Here is a 23,389-nt window from a genome sequence, read left to right as displayed (position 1 = left end):
TGGATGCACGCGCGCGGCCCCGCGCTGCAAATTTCCACCGGGGAGGGAGAGTGGCTGGATGCGGAGAGTTTGGAGTTGCTTGCCGCGGAGGGCTGGAAGGGGAGCAGGGCCGGGAAAGGGGGCTGGCGGGCGCTGTATCTGGGAGTAAGTTTCCAGGATCAGGAGAGCCTGCACGCTTGCACGCTAGTAAGTTTCTGGTTGGGGAGGGCGCGTGGGGAGGAGGAGAGGGAGGGGTGCATGTATATAGAAGGGGGGAGGGGGGAGCAGATTTCCTGCGGGGAGGCTGAATGCATATGGAGAGTAGATTTCCTGAAGGGAGGGTGGAGGCGTAGACGGACCGAGTAAGTTTCTTGCTGGGGTGGTGGCGGAGGTGGTGGGTTGGTGCTTTAGGAACCCGGAGCTTCCTCCCCGGGGTGAGGGAGCTTGCTGTTGGGGGTGGGGTGGGGGCGGCGCAGGGCCCTGTTCCCTGCTGGGGAAGGGGCTTGCATCTGGGGAGTATGTTTCCTGGCGGAGCGATATTTGTTTACAGGCTGAGGGCAGTACTGTAAGTGAGTAGCGCTTCGAGAAGGCGGCTCTGACATAAATTAATATTGAAATTACTCCATCAGCTCTGCTCGCCCCCCATCTCATCCCCCAAGCGGAGTCTGGTCTTGTCGGATTGCCCATGCACTTGTTGCAGAAACAGCCAAGGTAGGCAAGAAGCTTATTAAGTTTCATTTAAAAAAATTAGTTGGGGGATGCTCCGTGAGAAGACGGGGGAGGGGAGGGAAAAGTCTCCCCCCCCCCCGCCCCACTTCTTTACTTTCAGTATGTTAGCAGGGCCTTCTTTCTGCTTCCCTTCTTCGCTCTTCCCTCTGCGGGCTGTCCAGCATCCTTGCCAAGGGGGAGGGCTGAGGTGGGCGTTATAATTGGCAGCCCCCGCTTAAAGGGTGGTGGTGGTGGGGCTCGCAGTTGGAGGTTGTGATGTTATAAAGCCTTCATTCTTCCAGCCAAGAAACCGCAGGACCCTAGGGATGTGCCTTTGGGGGTTTTTGACATGATGCATATATGTATGTATATGCGCTTGTAGGCTCTTTGGGGGCTGGGTACTCCCCCAAGTTACAGTGGCCACCAGGACGAAAGAAATGTGTAAAGGGGTAGACTTGCCCCTTCACTCCCTAACTTCAGTTTGGGAGACTGGGAAGTTACTCCTGGTGGGCTGAAGAAATAGATATTGAAGAACAACACAAAACCACGTATTCACTGGCGGAGGCCAAGAGCACCTGGCGGGCAGCGTCCAGCATTGGGCTGGATGGAGCATGTGCGCCTGCCATCCTTAGGTTAAAGAAAATGACTTCTGGTTCCTCCGTGTGCCTTGGACTCGTCTGTTAGAGCCAGCTTGTGGAAACTCTTCCCCAGACTAGACACGGCTTTGGCAAGTGAAGTGTTGAAGCGGGTTTGCTAACAGCCTGGCCTGGGCTGTCTTGTGAAGTACATGGATGGAGGTGATGCTTAGGAATGATGGATCCAGGGATGGCCGAAGAGTTTTTTCAAAAATGCCTCCCAAAAGCCGGCTGGGTTCACTTTTTAGCAGGCCATGGAGGAGAGCTTTGAGAAAGGAGTTTTAAGTTGTCTCAGTTGGTACCGACCTTCTGCATCATTTACCGTTTCAAGAAAGCAATCTGGTGATGGAAAATGTGGTTTTTTGATGCCCACTGTAAGACTAACAGGCACTACTCTGCGCTTAACCAGTTAACCATCAGTCTTGGCTTCTTGCTTCTCTTTTCCTGATTTTCAGCCTGCTGGTTTCTGCAGAGAAGTTGTAGGTTTTGGCTGTCAGGTACCTTGATTATGCTGGGAATTTTCACTTCGCCAGGGTAATTTTAGCACCAGGGATTCAAACCCAGGCATGTTTAGTAGGGTCAGGGAGTAAATGCTAGGTGTGTGGTTGACTAAAGTTGGTTAAGCTTTGTGCAGTTCTGTAGACAGGCTCAATTGTAGCAGGGGAAAAAGTGAGTTTAAAAAAAAAAAATTCCTCTCCGTGTTACTGATGTCCTGGACAGTGCTTTTCTTCTTTCCTTCTCGTCATCCGATTTCCAGATTGAGAATCTGGCAGCTTGAGAGCTGAGTTCGTTGGGAATTAGGTATTATTGCCACTTACCAAATATTCCTAACTGGGCATTAGTTGAACAAATTTGCTGTTAGTTTTCTCTGCTGAAAATCTTAGCCAGAATGGTGTATATGCTGGAAGGGTAAACAAAATCTTTATGTGTATTTATCCCAGGGTAGTAGAATTATTTACATGCCTACCCTTGAAGCCTAGAGCACTCATTCAGGTTTTTTTTTTCCCCCTACGTTTATGAGATTTATTTTATTGTCTTGCTTTGGCCATTAATCAAGTCTCAGTAGCTTTTTTTCCCCTCTTTTGCTGAGAATGTTCTCCTGGTAATAAAGGTTTGAAGGCCTATGAATCATAATTCATTCTTTTTAAAATATTGTGGTGATTGTCACGATTTGATTTATAGGAATTGATACTGGGAGTGACACGCCTCTTTGGGCCCCGCCCTTTTAGGCATGTCCATTTTCGCCAAGGGATTGTTTAGAAGCCAGCTTGACATCTCAAAAAAAAACAAACAACAAAAAAAAAACACCCAACATTTCCCTTCTGCTTTATGGGCATTGAGAATATTAATTTTGCAGGTTCCATAGTGAACATGGGTCTTTTCACAGCTTGGTAAGCAGGCTTCCACATAGCAGGCATGTGTTAATATCACATAGCATTTATGTGAGCTTGCTGTGAAAACAGTTGTTCTATGAACTGTGTGGAAAGTACTCAGTTTTGCCTCCTTTAACTCACTTGGGCCTGTGGTTTTTATTGAGGTAAGAGCTTTCATTGTAAAAGAGGGGGCTGCTGCTTATATAATAAAATGTGTGGCCACAGAAACAAAGCTTATTTAGAAGATTCTTTTTCTCCTCCTCTGATAGTTGGTCAGAATGACCAAAAGCATTGATTTTTTTTGGAAAGTATAAGGGTTCTCCTTCAAGTTGATTGATCAGAAAGTGTTAAAATTGTCTTGCATTCGGTAGTTGGCCCAGTTTACAATATTTGTAAAGTGACGAAGAACTTTTCAGGTGGGGGGGGATGTCACTATAAAGAAAAGTGGGGAGGGTATCAGTTTCTAGCCATTTCTGGGTTTCGGACTTTTTGTCTTAAAAATGCAGATTCTGTCCATGAGTTTCTTCCATCTCTGAAATTTCTGTGACTTGGATCTTGTGGAGAGAGGTCTCAAGAGGTCTCGACAGGCTCTTCCTGGGCCAACGGCCAAATTGCTTCACGGACTAGGACGAGTTGATTAACTTCTGTTTTTGTCTTCTCATGGAGAGAGTGGATTTGCACCTTGGCATTCCAAAAAGGACTCTTGAGTAGCCTGGTAATTTTGACCACCAAACACAAGGAAATACTTTCATGAAAGTCTGCCACTGTCTTCAGAAAAAAAAAAAGTGCACGGTTGTTTCCCAATTATATGTGCTAATAGAGCGTGGGGCACATAATCCCAGGCACCCAAAATAATTTCAGTTAATCTTGGAAGTTTCCCCTCCAGCCAGCTGGTTTACCTGTCTAATTATGCTTGGTCAAGTCCAAGGTTAATTGAACTGTTATTCCCAGGCCACAGGAGGAGGTAGGCTTGGGGAAGAGTGGGACACCAGGAAGCTGAGTGTGGCTTTATCCACTTTCTGTGGAGAATTCACATGTGGGTAATTGGGATTTGGTCATATGTTTGTGATAGAGTTCATGATGATGATATTGTAATACTGTAATTTCTAGGATATTCTGTATTTCACCATGGGCATTTTTTTTTGGGGGGGGGGGAAAGCTCTTGATGTTTTTATTGACTTTGAACATTGACATGAAAAGTGAGGATCCAGACACGTGGCTCAGACCCCAGGCAGTACAAATGGATGCTGGTTGTTCTCTAAAAGCCGTTGAATTCAGCTCATTTTATTTATGACCTCATAAAACTGTGTGATTTAGGGAGAAGGGAGGATTAGAATCAGCTGGGATCTTGTGGATTAATAATATTTCTGAATTTGCATGTTGGAGGGGAACCAGAGAAATAAAGGGGAAAGTAAAACATAGTTGATTTTTTTTGTGGGGAGAGGGCGACAAGAGTAGCTGACAAGAGTGGTTATTGGCATAAGCTTGTCAATGAAGATGCTGTGGCATTTTAAGGAATAGTACGGTCCTGGTAACAAGTGTGATCCCCGTGGCTCTCTTAATAAATCTTTTCATCTGGGTTAAAGAAAATGCATAACAAAAAGACCTTGTGATATTTTTTTTTTTAAAGAATTTCTAAGTACTTATGGTATCTGCTTGTAAGGTCGTCTGGTTAATCTGGGTTTGCTGAGGAAAAGGATGCTTTTTGTTTTTTCCTCCTCGAAGACAACAAGCTGGGGATGGGTGGGTATGGCCAGCTATTGGGCTCTTGGTGCAGCGACACTAAAAAAAATTTTTTTTTTTTGATGGAGAGGAAGGGGAAAAAGAACCTGTGGGCCTAAATGGCAGTGATAACTCTGGGCTTCTAGAAGATAACAATTACTTATTTTCATGCCGTAACCGGATCTAGTTTAGTACATTCAGCAGCTACTTACTGAGCACGTCCTATGTGCTAGGCACTGGCTTAAGGTTCTGGGAATAGGTTGATAATTAAAACAGACGTCATCAACTCCCTCTTCCCTTCCCCCACCCCACCCCTAGCTTACAGCCCAGAGGGGGTGGCAGACGTGTACAGAAATATATATTGCAAAATGTGATAAGTGCTTTGATGAAATCCCAGGGAACAGTGACCTGGACTTACTCAGCTAAAGTAGCCTAGAACAGGCACTCTTAGGTTTGTCAGAGAGCACCAGGCGGTGGGGAGCCTATGTGGAAGGATTTTGGTTTTGGAGGGGGGAGGGGAACTAAAAAGAGGCACAGGCAGACAAGGGGGATGGAGAGAAGGCAGAGTGAGGCGAATGTGCGGGACTCTGGAGGCCTTGAGAAGGTTGGGTTTCATTTGAAGTGTAGTGGGAAACCACTGAAAGTTTCCAGTGGGAAGTGACACCCTCAAGTCTTGATAAAGGGGCTTGCGGTGGTGGAGGGGGCAGGTGTGGGGTCGGAGAGCCGGCCAGGTGAGGAGGAGGAGGAGGTGACAGGGAGTGGAGGGAGCAGGTGGGTGGAGATGCACTTTGTAGGTAGAATGGGCAGGATGGGCAGGGTTGCTGGTGGGTTTGATGGTGGCTGGGGAGGAGGAATCCAGGATGGCTCTGGGGGGTTCTGGCTTGAGCGTTTGGGTAGATGGGTGGTGCTGTTTGCCCAGATGGGGAAGATTGGGAGCGGGAGGGGAATGGAATCAAGCTATTTCCGTTTGGGCCCTGCTAGGTTTGAAATGCCTGTTAAACTCAAGGTGGAGATGACAGGCCGGCAGTCTGACAGTGGTGTCCAGCACCAAAGGAGTGGCCAGGTGAGAGATAAAAATGTGGAAGCCATCAGCCAGGGGGTGGTATTTAAATCCAGGGGACTGGGTGAGATGTCTTAAGAAACCTAGAGAGAGAGAGAAGGAAAGGCTGTGTGTGTGTGTGTGTGTGTGTGTGTGTGTGTGTGTGTTTGTTGGGGAAGGGGTGGTGGTTGAATGTTTCATGAGGTTAATAAGGCCAGAAAAGTCACCCCTGGATTTGGCAAAATGGAAGCCACCGGGGACTTTTCAAAGAACAGCCTCAGTGGAATGCAGGGAATGGGGGGTGGGGAGCAAGATTGGAGGGGGTGGGCAGGGCACTAGAAGGTAAGGAACTGGTCAGCACGTGTAGACAATTTTTTGGCAAAGGTTGATGGTGAAAGGGGGGGCAGAGAAATGGAGTGGGGGCTGGAAGGACGTGTGCATAACGGGAAGCGGTTTTTCGGGTGCCAGTGTTACAAATTTTGAGCAAATGGGAGAGATCCTGGAGAGGGGGGTGATTGATGAGAGCAATGGGTGAGGTCAGGACAGCTGACGAGAGCCCTTGAGAAGGTTTCAGGAAGATTTGGCCTTTCCCTGGGGGGAGGAGGGTGGGGGGAGGGCCTTCCATCCTGACCAGAGGGATAAGACAGGTGCAGGTGAGCAGGAGGTGAGGGAGCTGTACTCTGTCATGGGGTGCTCTGGGCTGAGGCTGCACCCTCCTTGGGAAGGGGTCTGGACTCAGGACTTGACACCAGCCAGAGACTTTGAAGGGTTAAGACTGCATCAGAAAATTGTACTGCATATTTCTCAACATTTGACTGCATTACTGAGCAGTACAGAGGCAAGCGCGGATTCTTTCGCTTGGGGAAGAGTCTTCAGTGAAAGTAATTTGGGCCTCACGTAAGATTTATTTGAAAACTATCATTGGAAAAAGACATCTGTGATTTTCAGCCCTGTTCAAAAGTTGGTGGGCACTGTGTCATATGTTTTGGGCAAGAAGCTCCAAGAAAGGAAAAAAAAAAAAAAAAAAGAGGCCTCTCCTTCAGGCTGCCTTTCACAAAAATATGCCACAGACTGCCAGCCCGGGTGGTCCCCAACCGTGGTGCCTGCATGGGAGGTGGGTGGGCAAGGAGGGACTCAGAAGACCTCGGTTGGGGTCTTCTGGTTCAGCACTGTCCTATGGCTCTGGACAAGGCGGCCTCTGGGGCTGTCTCAGCATCTGTAAAAAGAGGGTGACCCCATGTGCCACCTCTCCTCTCAGGAGTTGCAAGGAAGCAGCCAGATAATGTATGGAAAGTGCTAAGTAAACTGTAAGAGGCCTCCTCCGTAGGAAGACAGCAGCGAGGTGAATTGATCTTCGGTCAGATCTCCTTTTCAGATAAAAAAAACTGACGACTGGGAGGGGCAGAGACAGAGGGAGAGAGAAGATCCCAAGCAGGTTCTGCACTGACAGCTGAGAGCCCGACGTGGGGCTTGAACTCACAGAACCGTGAGATCATGAACTGAGCTGAAACCAAGAATCTGTCGCTTAACTGACTGAGCCACCCAGGTTGCCCCAGTCATTTCCAGTTTTTAAAAAATATTTTGTGCTTTTCACGTAATCAGACCTCTGGCCTCTGAGCCCCGGAGGGTGATGCTTTATTTATTTATTTATTTATTTATTTATTTATTTATTTTTGAATTGCTTCCTATTATGGAAAAACGTGAAACGTAACAAAAGCACACAGACTAGGGTAATGGAGCAGTTACTGAGGGGTTAGCTCACCTGTGGATAATGGGACTTCTTGTATTTGTATAACAAATACAACTTGTCAGTTTTGAGAGATCAGTGGAACTGATATCAATTTGGTTTCATAGAGAGGGGGAAATAATCAACGAAAAATCAGAGAGGAAATGGATGCCATCGTTGAAATGACTAGTGTTTACCCAGCTTTTTATTGGTCCAAAGCCTCTTCGGTGTGTCTTAGTTTATCTGACAACAGAAACATCAGCCATCGGAGGTGGATACTCTCATTTTACAGCCGAAGAAAGTGAGGCTCAAGAAGCAGGATTGAAAAAATACAAATAAGTGATTAACCCAGAATCACATGTCCAGCTAGCATCCAAAGCCCTGTTTTAATGCCAGAATTTGAATGGTCTCCAAATATTGTGCACCTTCAAATATTGCTATGAAGTATTAAATAAGAGTATCGTACAGAATATATGCAGAGGACTGTGGACACCAAGATCACCTGGAAATTTCGGGCTTATAAGTCCCAGTGACCTTAGTTGGAAACACTCAGATGATTTAAGCATGTTTTGGGCATTACATTTTTTAGAGCTCGAATCGTCTGGCTCATTCTGGAGCACACAGCTTTAAGGCTGCCTCATAATTAAAGCCAAAACTTGACTTTAACAAATTGCATGGCTGTTCTCCATCAGCCTCCTACCCTTAGCCCCGTCCTTTCTGCAGGGCCCCTCAGTGGAGGAACCTGGACAATCGGTATTCGTTTCTAGATAGCCTGGCCTCCAGTTTCCAGGCTCCAGCTTTGGACACACTGGGCTCTGAGCAGGTTGCGATCTCAGCTTCCTGAGGGCCCCTGGTCATCACAGAAGCTACGCTGAGGGCCTCTCCTTGTCTTGGGAAACCACCTTCAATCTAACTTATTTGAAAGATGTTTTTAAAAAGACAAGAAAAAAAGTTGGGAGTTGATGCCCAAAGAGTTTTAATAGGGGTGTCTTTTGAGCTCCCTCTGATGTTCTCACAATGGGAGACATCAAACTCCCTTAAAATTCAACTCAAGGATACCCGTAATGAGGCTGATTATCAAGTACTGGGGCTTGTTCACTTTTCTTTTTTAATTGGGTGAGCACAAGTGAGCCGAGGGGGTTTTCTGGGGAGCCACAGTAGGTAAGGATGTTTAGAGGCCTCTCTCCTTTGGGAGTCTCAGCTTCTTTAGAAACCAGTATGGAATTCAAACAATTTCACTGTGCGTATGCTCATTCCTTAACTCTTCCTTGAGGGCCCTGTGTGCCTGGTCCCGGGCCAGGGCTGTGGGCTGGGCTAGAGAGGGGACTCACTTGGGCTGCCTCAGCCCTTGCTATTGTCATACTTACCACCAGGTGTCTTTCACCCCTTCTAGGCTGCCTTGGGGAGGGCCGAACTGGGTCATCACTCATTTTTTGTACCCCCAGCACCTGGCACAGAGGCTGGCACTAGTTAATGCAGTATAGATGCTTATGTATTTAAGAATCAACCGGGTTTTTTTTTTGTTTTTCTTTTACTTCTGGTTCCCCCCCTCCCCAGGTCCCCCATTGGTTCTTATTGGAGGGAGAAATCCAGGCCTCTCTGCCCGCCAGGGTCAACCCTTGCAGCCACTGAAGGAGACCGGGCTAGAGAATGTTTCCTCCCCCCCCGCCCCTTGCCTCTCGTGGCCTGGCAGCCTTTAGCTGGGGTGGTTTAACTGAGCTCTCAAATTCAAGTGCAGCCCCATCCCCCATCCTTTTTAATAAGTGACATTTTGTTAAATCAGTTATTCGAGGCCTTATCTATATTTCTGTCTGTGCTGCCTTAGTCAAAATAGGAAAGAGAGCGAATATTAGATTTCTTTACCCGCCCCCCCCCCCCCCCCCAGTTGGAGCAACTCTACGTAAGATTTCTGATGGGGCGGGGGTGATGTGTCCTTGAAGAAGTAAATGCTGCGTGCAGAAAAAATGTGGAGGGCTTTGACTTGTAGCGAATGCTGTTTTTCAGCAGCTGTGATTTTTCCATTTTTCTTTTTCTTTCTGTTTTGATTAGCGGAACTCATTGTGCTCCAGGGTTGGGATTGTGTTGGGGGAGGGCGCGGAGGGAACAACATTTACTGGGAGAGCCGGAGTTGGGGAGGAGGAAGGAGAGAAGGGATTTATTGAAAATATATGTCTACTTCTGCTATGATAAAGCGGCAGGCATGTAAAAATGCAACGGGGAAATCATTATTGTGGTAATGTAGGCAGAGCTCCGCTTTCTCATTAACAGAGCTTAGCTCACGTGGAGGAGGGGGCGGCCAGGCTGCTTTGAGAGTTGGGGTATTCAATAATAGCAGAAACTCAGGGGATTGTCTCCATCCCCCCCCCTTGCCCACCCCCTTTGGCTGCCTTCTCCTTTCTTTCTCCCAACAGTTTGTAACCTTTTTAAAGCTGCTTGTCGGATTGCATGGTCTCCATTGTCACCCCGCCACCCCAAAACGCTGTAAGGACTGTTTAATTTTTAAAGTTGGAGGGAATGAAAATAAATTTTCTCTTGGGAACCCAAGGAGAATTTTGGCAACACGCTGTGAGTCAGAGATTGGATTATATCCCTTGCATCCCGGAGAGCACCAAGAAGAGCCTATTTAGGGGCTCAGGAATTTGCATATGCTGTGGGGTATCCAAATGAGGGTTTCAAATTGCTTCAGGAGTAGTTGCTGCTGTTTATATAGAGACCTTACTGTGTGCCTGGCCCTGTGCAGATGTGTTAGTCACTTCAGCCTTATAGCAGCTGTAAGAGGCAGATGTGGTGCCCACTTTATACTTGAGGAACCTGAGTCTCGGGCGGGGGTGGGGTGGGGGGGGTGCGGTGTCAGCACCTTGCTTAAGGACACACAGGTGCCGAGTTGCCAAGCTGGTCTCCAGACCCGCCATTGACAGCTAAGGGGGTAGAATGTTCAGATGTTCGTGAGAACCTTTCCCGAGCCCCTGGACAGAGCTGAGGAAAAGATCAAGGTTAGTGGCTCACATCTTTGATAGAAGAAGTGAGAGAGTGCCCTCTTCCCCATTCCTGCCAGGCTACAGTGACTGTGTCGGTGCTGACAACTTGGTCATCAAGCATTATCGAGTGCCTCCCATGTGCCAGTGGCTGGAAATAACCAGGGCAAGTAAGAGAAGGAGTTCAGAATCTGGTGGGGACAGCTATGAGAACATAAATCTGATACACAGTGCTGCCTGCCTAGAAAAAGACCACATTTCAGAAGTAGTAAGTGGGAGAGACTGTGTAGAGCAGCCAGGGAAGTCTTCAGAGAGAGGTGGTACATGGGTGGTCTTCAGAGAGAGGTGGTACAGGGTGGGGTTGTGTGGGTTCTCTGGGGGATTGCCAGGTAGGGAGGGGGAGGGGGAGCGACTAGCAGATAGCATGGTGAGTATAGGAAGCTACATGTAATCTGGCCTTACCCATCTCCCCTTATTTTCCATTACCTTCAGTTTAATGCTCTAGAACTGTGCTATCCAATATGGTAGCCACTAGCCATGCATGGCCATTTAAGTGTAAGTTAATGAAAAATCAAATCAAATAAAAATTCAGTTCTGCAGTTGCACTAGCCACATGTCAAGTGCTCAATGGCCACATGTGGCTGGTGGCTACCATACTGGAAAATGTACGTGTAGAACGTTTCCGTTAGTGTAGAAAGTTCTTTTAGGTAGTGCTGCTCATGAACTTTGCTCTGAGGCTTCTTCTTCATGGAAGGGTTCCTCCTTTGGCCCTTAGCTGGCTCACTCCTACTTCTCCAGAGGCCTTCCCCGAGCACTCCAGGCTGGATTGCCATCCCACTGTCTATCTGGATTGCAGTGATCCCTTTCTCTGGCTGTCTGCCCAAGGGGACTTTCAGCTTCTTAAGGGCATGAGCTAGGTCGTGTTCATCTTTGTGCCACGTGGTGTTTATCATTGTGTCCCCAGCACCCAGCCAGGGTCTGGCACCTATGAAGTTGTCAGTGACAGTTGCAGGGGTTGAGGCTGGAGAGGTAAGAAGGGATTGGGGCTGAAATGGGATCTGATACCATGATATGAAGCTTAGCCTTGACCTGGTAGGCAGTAGGGGAGTCACAGAGGGTTTGGAGTGAGGAGAGGTGTGTGGGGAATAGGGACAAGTCAGATTTATGTATTAGGTCACTCAGAGAGGTATGGAGGACAAGCTGAACCCGTAGGCCAAGAGATCAGTTAGGAAAGTATTGGAAGTACAGAAGCAGGAAGGTAAGGATATGCACTCTTAAGCTGTACCTGTGAGTTGGAAAGAGTAGCATCGCTGTCTTGCCAAGTCGGGGTTTCCTACCATTTCTGTTTCCATTTTGGATGCTCTCATCGGTTTCTAAGGCAAATTGCAGAAAGCCTTCCCTTTCACTTGTTAGCAGGTGTTAGCAGCTTGTTAGAAAATATTAGCAGGTATGAGGAAGAAAATCACAATTGTCTTTAATTCCTCCCTGTTAACATTTTAATAATTTCCTTCCAGTACTTTTTCTAGGCAGCATAGTCTGGTGATTAGTAGTTTAAGTTCTGGAGTCAGTCTGCCTGGGTTTGGATCCAGGACCCTTCACTCCATGGAAATAATGGGTCTGGGTGAGATGAAATGAGGTGATACATGTAAACATTTGGGGTGGTGCCTGGCAGTTAGTAAGTTCTCAAAAGGGTCCCTCCGTCCCTTTCTACTTGGAGGCCCCCAGCCTTGTTCTCCACTTTTGTAGATGGGTTGCCACCCCCCCCCCCCCCATCGTGCCCTGTGCTCACCTGTTCATTTCTTTTCAGGGTACATTTTACTCTATGTGGTCCCATGTCTGAACCCTTGTAGCAAATCAGAAGCTCAGAGCACAGAGGCTGGGGTTTCAGCTTTCTGTCTTCTTTGCTCCATGACTGATTCTCCTCTGAGGACACTTTTGGGGGCTTAAATTTAAGAAGCTTGTAGAGAGTTTTGCAAAGGAGTCTGGGAAGTAACTGAGATCCATGTAGGCTCTTTTGAGATGGTTAAAAGGAACCAGAATGGCAGGGTTAGAGAAGCCTAAGAGGATTATTTTCTTTAGGAAGGTGACGCATTGTGCTCTGGCCATGGTGACCTCACATGGTGCACGTTCGGGGATGGGATACATTTAAAAATATGACAGCTACCTACTAAGCGCAGATGCATGTCGTCATTTTACATCTATGACCTCACAGCAACTCCCTGAGGAAGGCGTTATTATACTCATTACACAGGAGAGGAAATGGGGGCACAAAGGGATGGAACCGGCTTGTTCAAGGTCTCGTGGCTAGTAAATTGCAGAGCAGGGATTCAAACCCAAGAATCCCAGATCTGTGTGACTGTAAAAGTGAGTGCCTCCCATTTAGCTTTACCAGTCAGTGTGGACCGAGTTTTATTCAGAAATGTGTCTGGTATGATACAGAGGAACGGGCACCACACCGACCCTGGGAGGGTATTCCCGGATAGCGGCGTGACGCTCAGAGCCTCATTTCCTTTATTCTCAGTACCTTTGCTTTACTGGTTGACAAGGTTTATTGTAAGAATCAAAGGAGATAAAGGATGCAAAAGTGCTATGGCAGATAATAAAGCCATATACTTCACTCTTCTGCATAATTGTTTTCTGGAAGAACGAAGCCCTGTGGTGGCTGGGTCCCAGTGCGATATCGGGGTTTTGGGCACCAAGTATGTGTGTGTCTCGCAAATCCCCCATTATTAGCTTCCAGGCATGCTTGAACCTGAACATGCTCTTGATTTGGGCGAATGGTTGGTGGCTGGGCACATGATGGATGGATCTTTGACCAGAGCTGGAGTGCTCTACATGATCTTGGGAAAGTCACTTCACCTTCCTAAACCTCCCTCTTCTGAGATGGTCACATCTACTCAGATGGGTCGTTGGGAAGATTAATGGCAGAATGTGTGTATAAATCAGTGCCTTGTCAACTAGATGGCGACATGTAATTGTGCAGTGGAAGTTATGGACTCATGGTCTGTTGAGTAGACTCTTTCACGTTCAGAATGTCATGGCTCACATTTACACAGTGTTCTCCTGCCGTTAAGACCTGGAGAAGACACGATTCAAAATTCCTCTGGAGCTAAGACTTTTCCACTGAGATTGTGTAAATGACAAGTGAAAGTTCATAAAACTTTTTAGTTTGGATGGGAAGGCTACAAATAGTGCGTGGTGATTATAGAGAATTTGGAAAATATTAGCAGGTGTAAGGAAGAAAATCACAATTGTCTTTAATTCCTTCCTGTTAACATTTTAATAATTTCCTTCCAGTATTTTTTCCAGGCAGCATAGTCTGGTGATTAATAGTTTAAGTTCTGGAGTCAGACTGCCTGGGTTTGGATCCAGGACCCTTCACTCCATGGAAATAATGGGGCTGGGTAGGAGAATTGAAACAATACATGTAAAACATTTGGGGCTGTGCCTGGCAGTTAGTAAGTTCTTTTTTTTATTTTTTTAAATGTTTATTTATTTTTGAGAGAGAGAGAGAGAGAGAGACAGAACATGAGCAGGGAAGGGGCAGGGAGAGAGGGAGACACACAATCCAAAGCAGGCTCCAGGCTCTGAGCTGTCAGCACAGAACCTGATGCGGGGCTTGAACTCACAAACCGTGAGATCATGACCTGAGTCGAAGTCGGACCCTCAACCAACTGAGCCACCCAGGTGCCCCGAGTAAGTTCTCAAAAGGCATAAGCTATGCTTTAAAAAAAGCACTGAGCTGGGGCACCTGGGTGGCTCAGTCGGTTAAGCGTCCACCTTCAGCTCAGGTCGTGATCTCACAGCTTGTGAGTTCGAGCTCCACATCACGCTCTGTGCTGACAGCTTAGAGCCTGGAGCCTGCTTCGGACTGACTCCCTCTCTTTCTGCCACTCCCCCACTCATGCTCTGTCTCCCAGAAATAAATTTAAAAAAAATGGTATTGAGCTAACTTTGAATGAGACTTTTTCTTACAGTTTATTTTGAGAGAGAGAGTGAGAGAGACAGCATGAGTGGGGGAGGGGCAGAGAGAGAAGGAGAAAGAGAATCCCAAGCAGAGTCTGTGCCCCTTGAGTGAGATTTAATATTAATATCTTGCTCATTAAATATTGTTTGAATTTTTTCATAGTTTTTTTAGTATATTCTCATATGGATTCTATGTTAAACAAATATTTATGGAGTACCTACTGTGTACCAGGCACTGGGTCCCATAATTTATTTAACTAATTCCTATTATTAGAAATTCAGCTTGAGTAACCTGGGTGGCTCAGTCATTTAAGAGTCTGACTGTTGGTTTCGGCTCAGGTCATGATCTCACAGTCTGTGAGTTTGAGCCCCTTGTCGGGCTTTGCACTGACAGTGCAGAGCCTCCTTGGGATCCTCTCTGTCTCTGTCTCTCTCAAATAAATAAATAAACTAAAAAAAAAATTGGGGGCGCCTGGGTGACTCAGTCATTTAAGCATCTGACTTCAGCTCAGGTCATGGTCTCATGGGTTCGTGAGTTCAAGCCCCGCCTCGGGCTCTGTGCTGACAGCTCAGAACCTGGAGCCTGCTTCAGATTCTGTGTCTCCCCCTCTTTTTGCCCCTCCCCTGCTCACACTCTGTGTCTCTCAAAAATAAATAAACATTAAAAAAAATTTAAAAAAATTTTAACTTGTTTATCATTTTGACTATTGTAAATAATGCTTCCGTGAACATCCTTGTTTATAAATCTTTGATCACATCTCAGATAATTTTCTTAGGATAAATTCCTGGAAAGAAGAATTACTATGTTAAAGATAGTGGGTGTTTTCAGGTTCTCAGTAATGTTTCCTAATTGTTTTTCAAAACACTTTTCATTTTTTAAAATATTTTACTGTTTCAAGAAGATTTTAAAAATTTATTTTAGAGAGAGAGAGCGAGCGAGCAGGGAAGGGGCAGAAAGAAAGGGAGGGAGGGAATCCCAAGCAGGCTCTGTGCTCGGTGCAGACCCCCACAAGGGGCTCGATCTCATCACCCTGAGATCCTGGCCTGAGCTGAAATCAAGAGTCAGCAGCTCAACCAACTGAGCCACCCAGGTGCCCCAGGGGAATCTGAATTCGAACTCACAACCCTGAGAGCAAGAATTATATACTCTACCAACAGAGCCAGCCAGGTGATCTCAAGTTTATTTTGAGAGAGAGAGAGAGAGAACGCTCACCTCCGTGCATGAGTCAGGGAGGGGCAGAGAGAGGGGGAGAGAATCCCAAGCAGACTCTGTGCTGACACACGGAGCATAGAGCCAACTCGGGACTCAAACCCACAAACCTCGAGATATGACCTGAACTGAAATCAAGAGTCAGACGCTTAGCTGACTGAGCCACCCAGTTCCCCCTCTTGAAAACATTTTTAAAGATTAATTTTCATTCATACTGCTAGTGTGTGGGAGTACCGGCCTCACTTCATCCGGTCTAATAGTATTGTTTTTCAAAAAAGGGTAATTCTTGTGTAGCATGTATTACCCTTTAAACCATACGCCACATTACTTCTCTGGGGCTCAATTTTTTTCTTGCTGTAAGGTGGAGTACAAATGTCTCTTGCATGATAACCACTATTAATTAATTTAGTAAAATCTTTGGATTTCTGTTGTGGAAAGACTGGGCAAATGACCTGAATTATTATCAAAAGTACTTCTTTCCATCGAGTTAGAATTTCTTCATGCTTATCAAAAGACTTTAGGAGTGCTTTTGTCTCAGTACGCATAGAGTGTGCAAACAGTCATTCCCTGCCCAGGGCACAGATTCTGGTTTGTACTGGCAGGTGAACAGCGTTCTCCGTATGAATAATTGTTGCTAATAATTGACTGTGGAATTATGGGGTCTCTGTTCCAGTGTTTTAGGAATTTTTCTTTTTGAAACTTTATAAGTTTCATAAGTTTTATAAGAAGCTACTTTCACCTGCCACAAGGGTAAGAAAATAGTGTACTAGTTTTGTGTGAAATCAAACATCGAGAAAAGAGTTCTTCTACTGAAAACACTGAAAAGCATGAAGACAGTCAAAACCAGTCAGCATTCCCTCATCTAGATTGAACTTCCATTTAAAAAAAATAGTGTGTTTCTTTCTTCTTTCTGGTATTTTTTCAACATACATATCTTTGCATAGTTGGACCCATTCTGTGTGTGTTTTTTTTGTTTTTTTTTTTTTAAGAGCTGACCCTAGATTAATCCTTTAACCATTTCCTGGACAGTTCAAGCTCCTTACAACCCTTAGACTCCCTTTACCTCCTTTATGCCTTTGGAAGTCTTGTGATTTTATTATTTATCTATTTATTATTTAGAGTCAAGTTAGTTAACATATAGCATAGTATTGGTTTCAGGAATAGAATTTAGTGATTCATTACTTATGTGTGACACCCAGTGCTCATCCCAGCAAGTGCCCTCGTTAATGCCCATCACCCATTTAGCCCATCCCCCCACCCATCTCCCCTCCATCAACCCTGAGGTCTTGTGATTTTAATTCTCTCTGTATATTAAACCCCACAAGACATGGACTTCAAAAGTCAATAATAATTTAGATTAATCCACTTGTTTACTCTTTTTGCTATTCTTCATTTCTTCCTGTATGACTGTGCTCATGCTCCCCTCCCAGATTAATTTCCTACTTTCTGAAGAAACACGCCCTTAGTTGTGTGTGTGTGTGTGTGTGTGTGTGTGTGTGTGTGTGTGGTGAAGGATGCCTGCTGGTGTCACATTCTTTCAATTTTTGTCTGAAAATGTCTTTTTCACCTTCATATTTGGAGGATATTTTCACTGGGTATAGAATTGTAGCTTGCCTTTTTTTTAATCCTTTAAGGATAGCATGCCATTGTCTTCTAGCTTCCTTTATTTATGTTAAAAAGTTATCTGTCAGTTTTATTGTGTTTCTTTTGAAAGTAGTATTTTTTTCTCTTTAGATTTTTTTCCTAAAGATTTTATTTTTTTAAAGTAATCTCTATGCCCAATGTGGGACTTGAACTTACAACCCCAAAATCAAGAGTCACATTCTCCACCAATTTAGCCAGCCAGGTGCCCCTTTAGCTTTTTTTTTTTTTTTTTTTTTAGCAACTTTATTATGATGTGCTTAAGTGTGGTTCTCTTTGTATGTATCCCCCGTGGAGTTTGGAGTTCTAGAATTCATGGCTTGATTTTTTTTTGTCCGTTTTAGAATATCTGGGGGGAGTTACCTTCAAATATTGCTTAAAAAAATTTTTTTTAATGTTTATTTATTTTTGAGAGAGACAGAGACAGAATGTGAGTGGGTTAGGGGCAGAGAGACAGGGAGATACAGAATCGGAAGCCAGCTCCAGGCTCTGAGCTGTTAGCACAGAGCCCGACACAGAGCTCGAACTCATGAGCGGTGAGGTGAGATCATGACTTGAGCCGAAGTCGGATGCTCAACCGACTGAGCCACCCAGGTGTCCCTTTGAATATTGCTTTTGCCCCATTATTTTCTCCTCTTCTTAGACTCTGCATAATGTTAGACTCTTTTGTGGTATCCTACGTGTCCCTGAAGCTTGTTTTTGTATTTTCTGTGCTTTAATATGAGTATTTTTTTCTACTGACCTATCTTCCAGTTCACTAGTCATCTCTTTACTGTTTATTTGTCGTCAAACCCATCCAGTCAGTTCTTAATTTATTTGGTTTTATTGTTCATAAATATCTTATTTATAAAATGATATTTTTAAATTGTTGTTAATGATTGTATTTTTCTCTTGGTTTGGTCGTATTTCTTGATGTTCTTGGTAATTTTTGTTCAAATACTGGGCATTTTAATTTTTAATGTTTTATTTATCTTTGAGAGAGAGTGAGTGTGTGAGTGGGGGAAGGGCAGAGAGAGAGAGGGAGACACAGAATCCGAAGCACGCTCCAGGCTCTGAGTTGTCAGCACAGAGTCCAATGTGGGGCTCGAGCTTGTTTACTGCAAGATCATGACCTGAGCCGAAGTTGGAAGCCCAACTGACTGAGCCACCCAGGCGCCCCAAATACAGGGCATTTTAAATGGAAAATGGAGTGGATCAGGATGTTGTATCAGCTTAGTTCTTTTAAGGCGGGTCTGTTTGTGGTCTGTCCTTGCTTTTAGAGCAGGTGTTTTTTAAGGTCCCTCTTCCTTGGTAGGCCCTGAAAGTCATGATTTGTTTCTCTACCACTGTGAAACTAACAAAATCTCTGCTTAGCTTTTCCAGTCTTTTAACAGCTTTTTTACAATTTTTTTTTAACGTTTATTTATTTTTTGAGAGACAGAGACAGAGCATGAGCTGGGGAGGGGACAGAGAGAGAGGGGGAGTCACAGATTCTGAGGCAGGCTCCAGGCTCCGAGCTGTCAGCACAGAGCCTGATGTGGGGCTCCAACTCATGAACCATGAGATCATGACCTGAGCCGAAGTCGGCCACCTAACCTACTGAGCCACCCAGGCGCTCCTTAGTAGCTTTTTTTCTGCCTGGATTTCTAGGGTGTAGCCCTGAACACACATGGCTTAGGTGTCAACAAATGCTTTGAGGGGAAATTGCTGCAGAGTATTGGGCTCACTTAAGAGCGGGTCACTTTTCCCTAGGATCTTGGCTCTCAAAGCCTGGATGTCTTTATAGTCTTGAACTCCAGCTTTTGACTACTTGGTACAGAGGGAAAGCTACTGCAAACTTTAACTTGCTGCTTTTTACCTCACTGTTGGCTATAGCAGATCAGCAAATGTTCTGGGTAGAAATACCAGCTGCTGATAGACACCTCACTGAGCTTCCCTTTCTTCTAGGGACATGGTTCTTCTGTCCTAGCCGCCTTGTAGTCCCACATCTTCGAACAGTTATTATTGTTATTATTCTTATTTTGTATTTTACTTACCTTTTACAATTGTTCTTTCTATACAGGAGGGTTGACTTAATAGCAGTTATATCATGATAGTTGAAAGTGAAGTCTAGTTTTTTAATCCTTTATCATTTGACATTTTAGGTTCTTTGTATGTCCTTAAAAATTCTTCATTAGGTGATTTTTAATATCTGCACATAACTGTTTCTTATGGCTCCTAGGATCTGCTCAACTGTATTTCGGTTGTTGGATAGTTAGGTCATTTACCATCATTTGCTTTTTATTTTTTATTTTATTTTATTTTTAAAATTTGTTTTTTAACATTTATTTATTTTTGAGACAGAGAGAGACAGAGCATGAACGGGGGAGGGTCAGAGAGAGGGAGACACAGAATCTGAAACAGGCTCCAGGCTCTGAGCTGTCAGCACAGAGCCCGACGCGGGGCTCAAACTCACGGACCGCGAGATCGTGACCTGAGCCGAAGTCGGACGCTTAACCGACTGAGCCACCCAGGCGCCCCCATCATTTGCTTTTTAAAATAATGCTGCAATAGAAGCATGTGGGTGGCTCAGTCGGTTAAGCGTCCAACTTCAGCTCAGGCCACGATCTCGTGGTCCATGAGTTTGAGCCCTGCATGGGACTCTTTGCTGACAGCTCAGTGCCTGGAGCCTGCTTCGGATTCTGTGTCTCCCTTTCTCTCTGCCCCTCCCCACTCATGTTCTGTCTTTCTCTGTCTCTCAAAAATGAATAAATGTTAAAAATTTTTTAAAATAGTGCTGCAATAAATGTCTTTGTGCCAAAGCATTTTATCATATTTTATTTTATTTTTTGTTTATTAAAATTTTTTTTTAATGTTTATTTATTTTTGAGAGACAGTGAGCAGAAGCCAGGAAGCCACCCAGGCACCCTAGCATTTTATTATATTTTAAAAGTATGGAATTGGAATTATCAAGAGTTGAAAATATTAATTAGTAGTGATTGTTTTCATGGATAGGTCGTGTACAAAAATAAACATAGACCTGTTCTCTCTCAGATTTTTTTTTTTTTTTTTTAGTTTATTTGTTTCTGAGAGAGAGAGAGAAAATGCAAGCAGGGGAGGGGCAGAGAGGGAGAGAGGGAGAGAGAATCCCAAGCAGGCCTCAAACTCACAAACCATATCATGACCTGAGCTGAAATCAAGAGTCGAACACTTAACTGAGCCACCCAGGTAACCCCCCTCTCAGAAGGTTCTGAGAGAAGCTTTCCTTTATCAAAAGTGTTTTTCTTTCTTTTTTTATTAAAAAAAAATTTTTTTGGTAATGTTTATTTTTGAGAGAGAGAGAGAGGCAGAGCACAAGCGGGGGAGAGGCAGAGAGAGAGGAAGACAGAATCTGAAGCGAGCTCCAGGCTCTGAGCTGTCAGCACAGAGCCCAACGCGGGGCTCAAGCCCACAAACCGTGAGATCATGACCTGAGCCGAAAGTGTTTTTATTTCTTTAATGGGGCGCCTGGGTGGCTCAGTCGGTTAAGCATCCGACTTCGGCTCAGGTCATGATCTCACGGTTTGTGGGTTCGAGCCCCGCGTCGGGCTCTGTGCTGACCGCTCAGAGACTGGGGCCCCTTCAGATTCTGTCTCCCTCTCTCTCTGCCCCTCCCCCACTCGCATTTGTGTGTGTGTGTGTCTCTCTCTTAAAAATACTCATATAGGGATGGGGAGCCTGCTTGGGATTCTCTCTCTCCCTGTCTCTCTGCCCCACCCCCCACCCACCCTCCCCACATACATGTTGGCTCTCTCTCAAAAGAAAGAAATAAACTTAAAAAATTTTATCTCTATCTGCCTTATTAAAAGACAAGTAAAAGTATTCATATAGTGCTTACCATGCCGCAGACATTTTTTCACATGCTTTATAATACTAATTTTCATTCTCCTGAGAGCCTTAGGACACAGGTACTAATAAAGATAGTGGTTTTAAAGATGAAGAATCTGAGGCCTGAAAGGGTAGATAACTTGCCCAGGGTCACACAGATAACTTGTCCAAGGTCACACAGCCTGTCAGTGGCAGAGCTGAACCACGAGTTCCTGCTCTAGAGCCCATGCTGTTAGCTTCTAGAACCCTCTACTACCTGGAGCTGATTGTTCTAACTTATTCCTTCCTTTCTACCCATTTTAGCTTATTCCAGAGCTTCCCTGAGCCTTTTCTTAATTGGCCAGTTTTTTTTTTCCCCCCTCTGCAGTGTGGTTGCTGGGGGATGAGTGTGAACATGGGGGCATTGTGGGAGCAGAGGTGCCGTGGACAGAAGGTGCTGTGGGGACCGGGTCTGTGCCATGGCAGCTCACTTTATAGGTTTTGACCAGGTAGAATCGCCTGGTGGCTCACCACGAGTCTGCTGGGGATCCTGGTGTGGAGGTAATGACGGGGAATTCTGCTTCTGCCTCTGGTTTCTCTGGCTCGTGTTAGCTGGGCCACTGCTTTCGCAGTTTACAGAGGAAGAGTAAGGTAATCCTTTTCTTCTCTCCCTTCTTCCAGTGCCACTTAACATCGGGGTAAGGAGTAAAGAGGTGCAGGGAGGGCTCCCTGCTGATGAGAGTATCAGGGCAGCTCCAGGGCTGCAGGGATTGGAAAGATAAAGTGCTGATGCTTTGGACCTTAGGAACTGCAGGGTGTGGATGCTGCCTCTCTCTGGAGCTTTCTCCCTTTTTCCCCTATGGCTCCTTGCCCCTCTCTGCTTGTCCTTGTGTTTTCCTGGTACCCATTCCCCTCTTTGGTCTTTCTACTCATTATCTCCCCTTTTGGGTCTCTTATGGATTTGGGAGAGAGGTGGGTGTGGGGCTGGGCTGGTTTCCTTAAGGTTGTTGGCTTTGTAAGTTGCAGTGGTTGGTTAGTCAGAGAAAGCTTTGCAGGAGAGGTGGCTTTGAGCATATTTATTAAGTGGTGTCAAAGGACATCTCTAGGAAGAATGACCAAGTGGCAGGGAATTGAAAGGGAACTTGCCCCTTCCCTGCTCACAGCCCTTCAGTGGCCACTTCCTTTGTCAGGGAAAAGCAATGTCCTTGAGGTGGTCTGGTGACACTCTGCTCCCTCCCCCACCTTGCTTATGTGACACTATCTTCTGTTCTCTTTTTCTCTCACTGTGCTCCAGCCACTCCTGGTTTCTTAGCTATTCCCTGGACATACCTGGCGTGTTCTTGCCTCAGGGCCTTTGCATAAGCTGTCCTCTATGCTTGGAATCCTCTTCCAGAACGTAGATACCACCTGCATTGTGTACTGTCTCCCCTGTCAAGTCTTTCCTCAGATTTGTCTCATGGAGGCTTTCCTCACCACTGTATTCAACACCACACCCCAAATTTCCCATCCCCTTTAACATATTTTGCCTGAATTCTCCATCCCTTTTACCTGCTCTTTTTTTTTCTTAAAAAAAATTTTTTTCACGTTTATTCATTTTTTTGAGACAGAACATGAGCAGGGGAGGGTCAGAGAGAGAGAGGGAGAAACACAATTGAAAGCAGGCTCCAGGCTCTGAGCTGTCAGCACAGAGCCTGACATGGGGGCTTGAACCCATGAACCGTGAGATCATGACCTGAGCTGAAGTCAGACACTTAACCGACTGAGCCACCCAGGCAGAGGGAGAGGGAAAGAGAATCTCCAGCAGGCCCCACACCCAGCACAGAGCCTGACACAGGGCTCAGTCCCACGACTGTGAGATCACGACCTGAGCCGAAATCAAGAGTCAGATGCTGAAATCAAGAGTCAGACACTTAACCCTCTGAGCCCCTCAGGTGCCCTGAGTTTACTTGTTCTTTATTTTTACCTCCTCCCTCCTAGAATATGAGCCCCTAGAATATGTGTGTGTGTTCAGTGCAGCCCCTTAGCACCCAGCATAGCACCAGGCACATAGTAGGCACCCAGGAAATGTATATTGAATGCTGGGTCCTTCAGGGCTCTGTAGGGCCCCCAGCTCAGGAGACTTTTTATCACATCTTAGGATCTGGAAAGTCTTTGCCTGTAGGAATTTTTTTAATTAAGATTTTTATCATTGTCATCCCCTTCCCCCTTCTAGTTCATTTAAGACTGTTATGAAACAGAACTCATTATGCTTCAAAATCTGACAGAGCGAAGGCCCCAGGGAAAGCGAGAGGAGGCGGCAGTGGCGGGCATTTCCTTCCATTTTCCCCCTCCTTGGTTGTCTTGTGTGGTTGGTTCACTTCGGACGGCCTAAAGCCCACCGGGTCGAGGTGAGCAGGGGTTCCCACACCTCCCAGGGTCCAACCAACGGACGGTGTCTTGTCAGCCAGAGAAGAGAACGCTGCCTTCCTGCACTGAAGGGTTTCTCCAGTCTCCAGTCCTCAGGATGGAAGGGGAAAAGGTGGCAGGCTGGAGAGGAGGAGGGAGAGGAAGAAGTGAGGTGTATTTTGTATGGTTCCGTTGGAGAAAAAATGTCACAAGGAGAAAGTCGGAG

The 23,389-nt window shown here is 45.6% G+C and overlaps 1 protein-coding gene across 15 annotated transcripts in view; it reads left to right on the top strand.

Moving 5' to 3' along the window:
* The window catches only part of TRERF1 (transcriptional regulating factor 1), a 228,946-nt gene that overhangs the window by 20,330 nt on the left and 185,227 nt on the right, over window positions 1-23,389 (top strand). For 4 of the 15 annotated variants that reach the window (XM_058733953.1, XM_058733951.1, XM_058733958.1 and 1 more), the window contains exon 2: window positions 609-690. The exons of 1 other annotated variant lie outside the window; for it this stretch is intronic. The gene's annotated coding sequence lies outside the window, so the exon portion shown is untranslated. Of the gene's footprint in view, window positions 1-3; window positions 187-266; window positions 342-608; window positions 691-23,389 lie in introns of those variants that run through there. 10 more of the 15 variants (XM_058733957.1, XM_058733960.1, XM_058733949.1 and 7 more) reach the window with 6 other exon arrangements.

The sequence above is a fragment of the Neofelis nebulosa genome, chromosome 6 (assembly GCF_028018385.1).
Source record: "Neofelis nebulosa isolate mNeoNeb1 chromosome 6, mNeoNeb1.pri, whole genome shotgun sequence".
In the NCBI taxonomy this organism is placed as follows: domain Eukaryota; kingdom Metazoa; phylum Chordata; class Mammalia; order Carnivora; family Felidae; genus Neofelis; species Neofelis nebulosa.
This window is presented reverse-complemented; position numbering and strand designations above follow the sequence as displayed.